Below are 10,327 nucleotides of genomic sequence, written 5' to 3' on the forward strand. Positions count from 1 at the left end.
GCATCCAGCGTCTCTGGCAGGGCTCGGATCCGAGCCACAGGCAGCGCCCGGGGACATCCCCGTTGCTCGGTGCCTGGGGTGTGTGCGTGCGTTTGAGGGGGGCTGTATTGGGTGGGGACGGTGTGTGTGTTGGGGGGCTCTGTGTGTGTAGCCTTTTATTATTAACGTGCAGGGTGACTAGCTCTCCGTCTGCCTGTGTGATTTCCCTGCCCACCTTCCCTTCCCCACTCTGCTGGCGGTGTGGAGAGACCTGCATAGGCTCTGCAGCACGAAAGGTTTGAGATCCCTGTGATACTTGGGATCTTGTCCTGGGCTCTCCCCTCCGCGTGATCCTGTCTCCTCTCCCGAGTCCAGGCTGCGAGCCGGGGGGAGGAGAGGTGGTGTGTACGGATGTGTACGTGTGCGCGCAGAACTTAACACAAAGGTCACTGGTTAAAGAAGCGCTGGATCTGGGAGGACAGGGAGGCATTAACCTTCCTGGTTAACTCTCCCTACCCCCCATGGGAGGGAGGAACAAGCAAAATCCACCCTGCTCACACGGAAATGAATATTCATGATGATCCTCTTCCATTGTGGACCTGGAGGGGAGGAAAGTTGGGAGGCTGAGCTGCATGGAGGAGGCTCTTCCTCATGCCAGGCGCAGTCCCTTTACGGGGAGCGTTCTGGAGAGAAGCGTGTTATTGGCCTTTGGCTGGAAGGAAAACATTTCATCCCTCTTGTGAAGGGGACGTAAAAGGCTATTGACTCCATCAGAGGTTATCCATTTGAAAACACCATTTTCCTCCGAACAGCATCTAATTGCTTCCTGAACAATTTCAAGGTCCTTTGTATAGACTCAGTGGGTAAAAACAAGTGACTCCGGGTCTCTCTCTCTCCCCCTCTCTCTCTCTCTCTCTCTTTCTCCATCTCAAGATACTGATGACCAAATGCAGTGCAAATATGTAGAGTACAGAAGCCAACGGAAAAGCGTCAGGGCAGAAAACGCCAGGATGATGCGGCGATCATTTCTGAAGTGGTTACAGAGAGAGAAGGGTTTTTTTTTTTGCATCTGACTGTTTGCATAGTTCCAGTCGTCTGATATTAGTAAATTACAGTGCTACCGGGAGCGAGACAATACCCGCCTGCGGGGGTGGGAAAGAAGTTTGGATCCAAAATATGTGATCATGTAGCAGAGCGATACGCTAGGAAGCGGCGGGGAAGAGAATCCGGCACATCCCAGCGTAGAACCGTATGGTATTTGAATGCTCCCTGTCTCTTCCCTTAAATAGAGAAGTTGAAGCAATCTGTCTATTCTGATTAAGGTCCCGGTGGACGCTGATCTAGACGGGTATTTGTGGTTTTTATCTTCTCCGGTGGAGCCTTAAAGAATGACAGCGTGGTTTGGGCTTTCTCTTGTGGCAGTTGCGTTCCGATGCTATTCTCTATTGTATTTTTGGTAGCACAGTAAGATACCGATACTGGAGGCAGCTCAGTTATGCGCTGAGCTTTGTCGTGGGGAGGGATGGGAGAGGGCCTAAAGTTTTACCCACTCGGCCTTTTTGTCATGCTGGTAGGGGTTGGGGCTGGGTGTGGAAGGCGGCAGGCGCCTGAGCTCTCGGGCTGCGATGTGAGGGACAGGAATGAGGAATTGCTTCTCTGTGCGATGCAGCCCTTGTGTTGGAGGGAGAGGGCCCTGAAATGGACTCCGGCGGTGGTGAGACAGAGGGGTGCCCGGCAGGGCTTCGGGCTGGTGTTCTGTCGCCGATTTACACTGCCTGGCTGGTTGGGGGTATTCGGGGCTCGTGCCTGTCCTTTCTGTGCTGCGGCCATGCCTCACTCCCTCCCTCTGGGCCTGATTTAAGCTAATGCAGCCAGTCACCCTGCCTCCACAGCGGAGAGGGAGATCGGAAAGAGACTTTACAGCTGCCTGGTGCTCCGTTGCTCGGCTTTGCCAGTTCTTACTTTTCGATTGCTTCCCGTTTCATGGTGGTGTCCTGAGAGCAGAATCCAGTCCTTTGCTCCAGGCTGATGAGGAAAATTGTGCGTGTTTGTTCTGCAGGCCTAGGGTGGCTTAGGGGGTGTCTGACCCGCTCCTCACTTGTGCCATAGCGGGGGCAGAGCGCTGTGAAACTTGCAGCTGAGAGGTGAGGATTGCTTAGGTGCAGAGCTGGGCCCTGCAGGATCTGTGCAGTGCCTGGGAATCCTGAATGCTTCCATGTTTCTTGGGTTTGTGTCTGTGGTGGGTTCCCTCGTACTTCATGTCCGCTGTGAGGTGTAACTTACACCTGCATGCCAAGGGGGTGCATGCCGGGGGCTGGCAGGAATGGGCACTGCAGCCACCCTCTCTTGTGAGTCGTGATAGCTGTAAGGAGAGCTGTCACTTGTGGTCTCAGTTCCTGTGATTCATCACTCTGGGCTTCCGTCTGCTCTGGTTTTCCTCTCTCCCTATATCCTGCACCCGATATTCTGGGAGATAAGCACTGCCATCCCCTGTCCCTGTGGTGATCTCTTGCCCGGGCCTCTGTGTTTGCACCATGCTGGGCTCTGGGTTGCAAGCCCCACCAGCTGTAAAGCCTGTGGAGGGTCTAGAGTTCCAATTGCTGCATGTGGTAACTTGGCATAGCAACCTCTGAACGGTGTCTAGATCCACTTCTGTGATGCTTTTAAGTATCCAGCTGGCAAAGGCCTACAAGCGATAGGGCTCCTTCACTTCTCATGAGCAAGCTGCACTGGCCTGTGGCAGAGATGGGGGAGGGAGGAGGGGAGCATGAAGGAGGCAGTGTTTAGTTTAGAAGGGGCTGCTGATATTTTTGGAGTCTGATTTATTTTTTTTTTTGAAGGTGCTGAGCACCGGAGCTGGTGGAAGCAGAGAGTGGTTAGAATCTGTGTGGATTAGGTACACGATGTCTTTTGGCATCAGAATCTGCTTCAATACAGGGACTGTGTCTTCCTCCATACAGAACATGGCACGTTCTGGGTGCTGCTGTATTATAAATAGCTTCCCTTTCTAGCTCTGGCCAGCAGGAACGATCCTGCTCTGCCCTGACTCTCCGAGACAAGCCCGAGCCCGTGCCTTGGCGTAGCGAACGCAGTGCACACAGTGGTAAAGCCGTGTCAGCGCAGACAACTTGTTCATCCGGACGCATCTGGGAGCCTTGTTTGAGCAAATGTCACGTGCCCCACGGAGTCCAAGTGCTAACTAAGAAATGAATCCTGATGGCTTTGTGCAGAGCCAGCAGCCCTACCTCGGCACCAGGCCACCCTGGAGAGATGGTGCAGCAAAACCGCGTCTAATGCTTGGCAGGCCAAAAGAGACGCCAGCCCTGCAAAGGCCTCTGGCCCTGTTACTAGGGCAAGTCGTTGCCTGGAGTGGGGTCAGTCATTTGGGAATAAATGAGGGAAGGGGCCACTGGGACAGCCTTGCCCTTACACTGCTGCATGATCCCAGCCTCCTTTATCCTTTCCCCCTGCTCCCAGCCCCTGATGTATCAGGTGTCTGTCTTATTTGGAGACGTGCATTTGCCCATTCGACCCCTACCATCTCCTTCCTTTAGGATGAGCATGAAAAGCAGTAGTCAAGCCGCGCCCTTGTTCCTTATCTGATGAAAGGCATAAGCTGAGCTTAAAATCGCTGTGTCTAGACTGTCAAAGCCCAAATTAAAATGGGCTTTCTCCCCCCGCTATTCCCTCCCTACTTATCCTGGAATGAGAGGTGCTATACAGTATACATGCCAAGTGTTTTACACTAACTCCTGGGCGGGTGGTGGATGCTGGTCCTGGAGGCGCTAGGGCATTGTAAGGAAGGGAGCAATGTTCATCTCTGATCTACAGCTCTGTGCACGCCCCACGTCGGTCTCGGCACTAACTGAATCCTTCCTGAACAGCGTTGGTGTCTGAATTGAGCAGAGTGTAATTTGGATTGACGGGACTGTGCATTGGTTTAGTGATTGCTCTGGAGTCTGGGCATGGCACTAGGACTAGGAAGACCCGCGTTTGCCTCCTGCTGTCCTGTATTTCTTGCTCAGGTTTCCCACTCTGTACTGCCAGTATGGGGGGATAGAGGGCAATTGTGCTGTGATGGGGAATAGGTGGTGCGAGATATGAGAGCGGCTGCCTCTTCCTGACCCTGTCAGCAAGGTCCCTGCAGAGCCCTGTGTGCCTGTGAGATGTCCCTTGGCCGTGGCTGCTGCTGGCACTCTCCGATGGTGGCCAGTACTATTCTTTCCCGCCTGTGATGTTATCTGATTTTCCGTTGTAGCAGCCCCACTGGGGCTGCCCAGTGTCTATCAGCTCCCATCACAGCCTGCTGGCTTCCCACCTTTCACCCTTTCCTCTCCTTGCCTCCCTCCATCTGCCAGCCACCTTGGCAAGGAGACCGCAGAGAAGTCATAATCCAATTTCAGCACTTGAGTCACGCTTTGCTAACCACGCTGCTGGCCAGAGCTCAGGAACTTTCATCTGCCTAATGACCCCAGCTAGGGGACTGGGCGGATGGACGGACAGCCAGTCATTGGATTGGGGTTTTACTATTGGGAACAAATGTGGGCCCCTTACCAATGCATCTGTGTGCTTGTACAATGGGGAGGGGAGGGAGCGGATCAGGATATACTGGCCTTGCAATTTCTAATTCTCTTCCCTGTATGTCTTCCTATCACCCCCTCTCTTATTTCTTCCTTCCCCCCTTTTCTTTTCTTGTAAAGATAAACCCTCCAGGCAAGGCAGTTTTGCAATATACTATTATTTCCAGGAATGCTCAGCCAAGAAAAATAAAGCGTCTCTCTCTCTCCCCCTTTGGTTGCCTACTGTTTAATGTACAAAATACAGGGGTGGTAATTGCATTAAAATGTATATAATTATACTGGAGCAAAAAAAAATCCTGTTAATTGCACGAGTGTTTTGAACTGATAAGTGTTGAGTGATTCATGTTTTCTTAGGAGTTCACCAAAGCAGAGCTGTAGTCCACAATGCGTAAGGTTAGGCAGAGGCTTGTTTTCATGCTGTTTGCAGAGAGTAATCGCAGCCTTTAGCATATGAGCCGACTTTGGGATCTCCTCCATCTCCAGCATGTGATCCTATGCTGGTGGTAACTAGGGCTTGGGTTTTAAAGAGCTGTGTAGCTGGGTGTTCAGGCCCCGATGCAGAAAAAAACCTGAAGTGCACACGCTTTGCTTTAAACACTGAAGTAGTCTCATTGGCCTGCAAGGTGCAGTCAGTCAAAGAGCCAGAAAGCACGCTTCTCCCCAGCTGGGGGTAGGGAGGAAACTTTCCCATGTGATATTTGCCGTAGCTGAAATAGGGTGCATTGGGAGTTTGTGGCCTGTCTGGGGTCAAGGTTAGAGGCAGGGCAGTGGTGCCTATGGACCAGTGTGGGAAAATGTTTTAGAGCATTTGCTGTCTGGATCTCTCAGTCTCCACAGAAAGGACTGACTGGTTAACTGGACACTGTTGCTCTGAGAACTTGCCCTAGTTACAGATAACACCTAAGGCAAGTGTAACAGAAATACATTTGTCTCCTTTGTGCGTTTATGGGCACTTTTTCTGTAGATGGTTTTGCTTTTCCTCTATATTCTTGGTTAGTTTCTTCCCTGCTCTAAGGACACCAGCAGGGGAACTGGGGACCCTTGAAGACAGCTTTAAAGAAATCCAGCAGGATGGAGCTGAGCAGCTCAGGCATTGAGAGGTTGGACTAGACTGGATTCCAGGTGCAAATTTGGGAGTGGTTTTTGGAGACTGGATGTGTCCATTAATCAGCCTTGGCTTTTTTAAGGAACTCACTTCCCCGCTCTGAGTTTGCTTTGTGTAAAATGGGATAATAACACTTAACTGTAACCGGTGATGTTCATAGTGAAGCTGAACTCATGAATGAGTGTAAAGTGCTTTGAGATCCTTGCGGTTGCGGGGGCTAGGGAATGGCTGAGTTGTATTAAATTCTCTGTGGAAGAGGGAATGATTCCCTAATCCCTCTTGAAAGCTGAGCGCTGGAGTGTGCAGTGGGGAGGCTGGAGCTGCCGCTGCCTTCTAGCAAATGTTTAAAATTCATTTTCTCTCAAGTCTCCTGTGCTGCAATGTCACACCTCCCTCCACCCCCAGCTCCTCTTCAGTCAGTTTTATTCCTAGAAGTGTTGGCATGAAAACAGGAGCCCTGATTTAAAAAAAAAAATTTTTTTTATGCATCCGTCTGTAGTTCCTAATTGGAGGTCCTGATCCGCGGCAGTTACCTCGCTTCCTTTGGGGTGTTGTGGGTGGGAGGGGGCTGTGCTCTCTGGTGGGCTGCAAAGCAGCCTGGGGATCTCTTCTGAAGTGGAGAACCTGTTTTACAGGCTGACGCGGTCGGGAAGGAACGTGGGAGCAGATGCACAGAGAACGCAGGAGGGAGATCCGCGGGATTACTGCGTGTTGGGAGCGGGGAGTGTCGGGAGCCCTCCGAACCCGGAGTGGGGCTAGGCAGCAATGACACATTATGAATGTCATGGCAGCTTTGTGAGGCCACAGCGGAGGACGGGGCCTTGTGTTAGAAGCCACTCACACACTTAGAAAGAGTCCCTGCCCTGGAGTGCCTTGAGCCTTGATGGCTAAATGGAAGTGGGGAGGAAAATGGAGCCCCCAGGAAGCGACCTGCCTGGGCTGATGCCATAGACTGGCTGCAGAGTGGTACATAGACTCCCGGGGCTGGACCCTACCCACACTTAGCAGTGCTCTTGAAGTTTGACAGGGATGTGAGCTGGTGGGATGGGACTGTGCTTAGGCACCTTCCTGTTGTAACAGAATCAGGGGGGCCAAGTCTCCTGACTCCCAGTCCGTTCCCCCGCTTCCCCTTTGCAGTTACTGACTGGGTGGCGTGGGTGCCATTGCTTTCTGGATGGGGTCACTCATGCCACTAACAGTCGAGGGGGAATCACCTTTAGCTTCGGGAGTTCTGTCCCGGCTGCTACGGGGCTGTTTTGAGAGACCAGGCTACACAGTGTGGAAGTGAGCCCAGTCGCAATACATTGCAGTGTGCCACGTTGCAGCATGATACACAGCCAGTTCCTTCTCTCTCATGCTGTGGGCAGGGGGCTGGGCTCTTACAGCTACTTTCATTCTTATTAGTGGGTCTCTGTGCCTGAAAGGTGTTGGTTTGGCAGGCAGTAGAGGCAAGTGTTTCTTCCACGTGCCCTCCCTGGCATTGGGTCTTCGGCCTGGCCTGCAGTGGGAGTTGCAAGGGGGGAGCCATGTCCCCTGGGCCCTTTTTCTGCCCTGGAGTTATGACCGCGTCCTGTGCAATGTGGACACACATCCCCAAGGGGCTGAAACCCTGGTTGTATTTCCTCTGTGCACGGCCATCAAACATCAACATTGCCTGTCTGCCCTTGACCCAGGCTGGTTTGAACCACGGACCTAGAAGAGAGCGCTGTCCCAGTATCGCTCTGTACCAGGAGTTTCTGCTGCGTCTGAAAGGCCTCGCACCTCTCCTTGGCCCTGGCTGGGCTAGCTGTGTTGTCTGAAATGTCATGTGCGCACAGCCTTTAAACGTGTGTGTGTGTGTATGTGTGTGAGAGATGTGCGCACAGCCTTTAAACGTGTGTGTGTGTGTGTGTGTGTACACGCCTGTTTTGATTGGATGCCGTTGGCCCTTCCTGTGTTAAAACAAAGCCTGTTACTCTCCTGAAACATCGTTTCCCCTCGTTTCCCCTCTCTTTGTTTTGTTGCTGTTGGACCCGGTTCAGACATTTCTCTCTCTCTCCCGTCCTGCGGTTGAGCCAGACTCCACGAGCTCTCGAGTTGTCTCGCTGCTTCCAGCTTTCCCAAGCCATCTCCACCGAGGGCAGTTCAGCCCTGGGCTCTGCAGTGGGGCGACAGCGTGGAGAGGAGAGTGGGTCTGAGTGCTGGTTTGACTTCCGAGGGCCCGTTCCCATCGGCATCTCTGAAGGCAGGAGCGCCTGCGGTTTGGGGGAGCTGAGCCAGGCCTCCAGCGGGGAAGAGGGCTGTGTGGAAAGGAAAGAGAGGAGGGGATAACAAAGCCTTGTGTGAGATGGAGAGGGCTGCTCGGGAATGTCCCGGGGCCGCGGAAACCTCGTTAGGAGGCTCGTGTTAGCAAGGAGCTTCAGGGACTCTCAGGATGAGCTAATGGCCAGCGTTGGTTCACATGTCCTTATTGGAAACTGGGAGCTCGCGCTGTGGGGAGCTGCTTGGAGAGCCCCCAAAGGCCTGCCAGCTGGAGTTGTTCCTGGCTGAAGGGGGAGGGAAGGAAGTGGTGGCTGGGCTTTCTGAAGGCTCGAATCCCGTGTTCCTGCTGGGTTACTAGGGGAGGCGTGTGAGCAAGAGAGGCAACCTCCCCTGGGGCCCGGCTGCGGGAGACGTATTGATCCGAGGAGGGAACGCTGTTGGTTTGTACTCAGAGCTGTGCTCCAGCCTGCTAAAGGGCCCATGGCAGATGGTTAGGAAGGCAGGAAGATCCGCGTGCATCTCTGCCTGGGCGCCTCTAATTCCCGGCCGCCCGAGAGCAGAGCACAGCCGCCCGGTTGTGACTAGACTGCGAGCGCTCTGCCATTAGTGGCTTAAGTGCCTCCCTGTGCCGGCAGCTTCTCCTCCCAGGAGAGGCAGCGCAAGAGGCTTTGTTCTCGGGGCAATTCCAGAGACACTAATGATGCACTAGGGCAAGATATGGGGAGAGGGTAGGAGCCCACAAGAGAGCGCGCGCTGACTGCATGTCTCTGCTTCCATGGGATCTGGTCTGTGCTGTAGCTGCTCCCCTCTGCCCCTGGGTTTGCGTTCAGGTCTTTGTGCTGGAGAGCTCTGGAATTACCTGGCCTTGTTTGTTCACATCGCAGCACGCGGCCTTGCTCGTCATCTGGGGTCCAGGGAGGACTGGGGCTAGGAGAGCTGGACCCACCACAGGTGGAGTTGCAGGGTGGAGGAGTCTGAAATTGGTAGATGAGGGACCGGGTTGGCTTAGCAGGAGCTGCAGGTTGTGGCTGAGGGGCTCGGTGCCAGCTTCCGAGCGAGCGACGCTAGCTACTTTCTTACATGCTGACGCTGCCTCCCGACCTCTCCCATCTGAGGCTCCAAGGGGGCTGAATTGCTAATGAGCACAGCCCAGAATGGCTCAGGTCCCAGGGAACCAGGTTGTTATGACAGGGAGTGGGGGTGCACCTGGGAAGTGAAGCCAGGACCAGTTGGGCTGCAGCTGAGCCCTCCTGTGCACAGAAGGGCCAGGACAGCTTCCTGGGGGGCAGTCCTTAGGATGGCTGCATGCAGTGCTAAGTGGGACAAAGTAGGTTGTTCGAGGACAGGACCACCGTTTGGTCACAGATTCTGTCACCCACTGCTGTCTGCTGCACAGGCTGTATCTGTGTGAGGGGCACTGCTATTGGACTAGCTGGGTGGACGTGGGACAGAGTCCATTGTGTGCAGATTGAGTTGGGACCTTGGTTCAGGAGTTGCTAAGTGAATTTCTCTTGTTTGTTGTACAGGAGAGGTCGGAGCAGCGGATCCTGCTGATCTCTTACGGTGTTGAACCTCTGCTTTCAGGGCAGCTCAGATTTGTTGCCTCCATCAATGGAGGCAGCTGCAGCTGAGTGTGAATTCAGCACGTTTGTTTGTCCTGCAGGACCACAGACAAGCCATTTGCCTTGCTCTCTGCCTCAGTTTCCCCTCCTGGCCATGTCGTTCATTTGGATTGTGACTGCTTTGGGGCAGAGATGGCTTCGTGCTATGGGTCTTCATAACCTGATGGGGCCCTGCTCTCTGGCTGGATGCGGGGAACTTCTTCCTGCAGTGTGGGCAGCCTGAGACCAGGAGCAGTGAGGCTGGTGGGTAAGAGCCAGGAGATGCTTCCTTCTTGAAGCAGCTGAAATGCTGTGGCAGCAAGCTGACTGCCTGCTGGGGCCAGGCCACTTGGGTGTCAGGAAGCCGCCTGTCTTTGCTCTCTGACAGTCCTGTTGCTAGCACAGGGAGACGCTTGCCCTTATTGTGAATAGCTTTGCATGGTGGTGCCTTGGCTCGGAGACCTAGCCATGTCTGGTGGCCCCTGCCAGTGCATCCGCTGGCTGTGGCTGGGACTCTAATCTTGTTGGTGCCATTGAAAAGCTGGAGAATTGCTGATCCTGCATGGCAGGGTCCCATGTGCCTCTCTGGTCCTGGATGATGTTGTGGGCTGGCGGTGGCCTTTCTTTGTTACCCGTTGCTCGAGTTTCCTGTCTCGCTGGACCTCTGCTCTTTGTGGAGGAGCTGGGTTGCCGGCGGCGGTGGCAGGGAGATGGAGATTCCTTCTGACGGGTGCGGTGGCCTGTGGCATCCCGCAAAGGCTTTGCTGTGAGGAGGTGGTGTGGGGAGGGCAGAGGTGGTTGTGGAAGCTGGGGGAGGGAAG

At 53.9% G+C, this 10,327-nt stretch overlaps 1 protein-coding gene across 1 annotated transcript in view; it reads left to right on the top strand.

Moving 5' to 3' along the window:
- The first annotated feature begins 393 nt into the window (after positions 1 to 393).
- Positions 394 to 10,327, top strand: part of PLXNA1 (plexin A1) — a 232,602-nt gene continuing 222,668 nt past the window's right edge. Inside the window, 1 exon segment of the mRNA XM_006017778.3 lies at positions 394 to 820. The gene's annotated coding sequence lies outside the window, so the exon portion shown is untranslated.

Source organism: Alligator sinensis, unplaced genomic scaffold, assembly GCF_000455745.1.
Source record: "Alligator sinensis unplaced genomic scaffold, ASM45574v1 scaffold839_1, whole genome shotgun sequence".
In the NCBI taxonomy this organism is placed as follows: domain Eukaryota; kingdom Metazoa; phylum Chordata; order Crocodylia; family Alligatoridae; genus Alligator; species Alligator sinensis.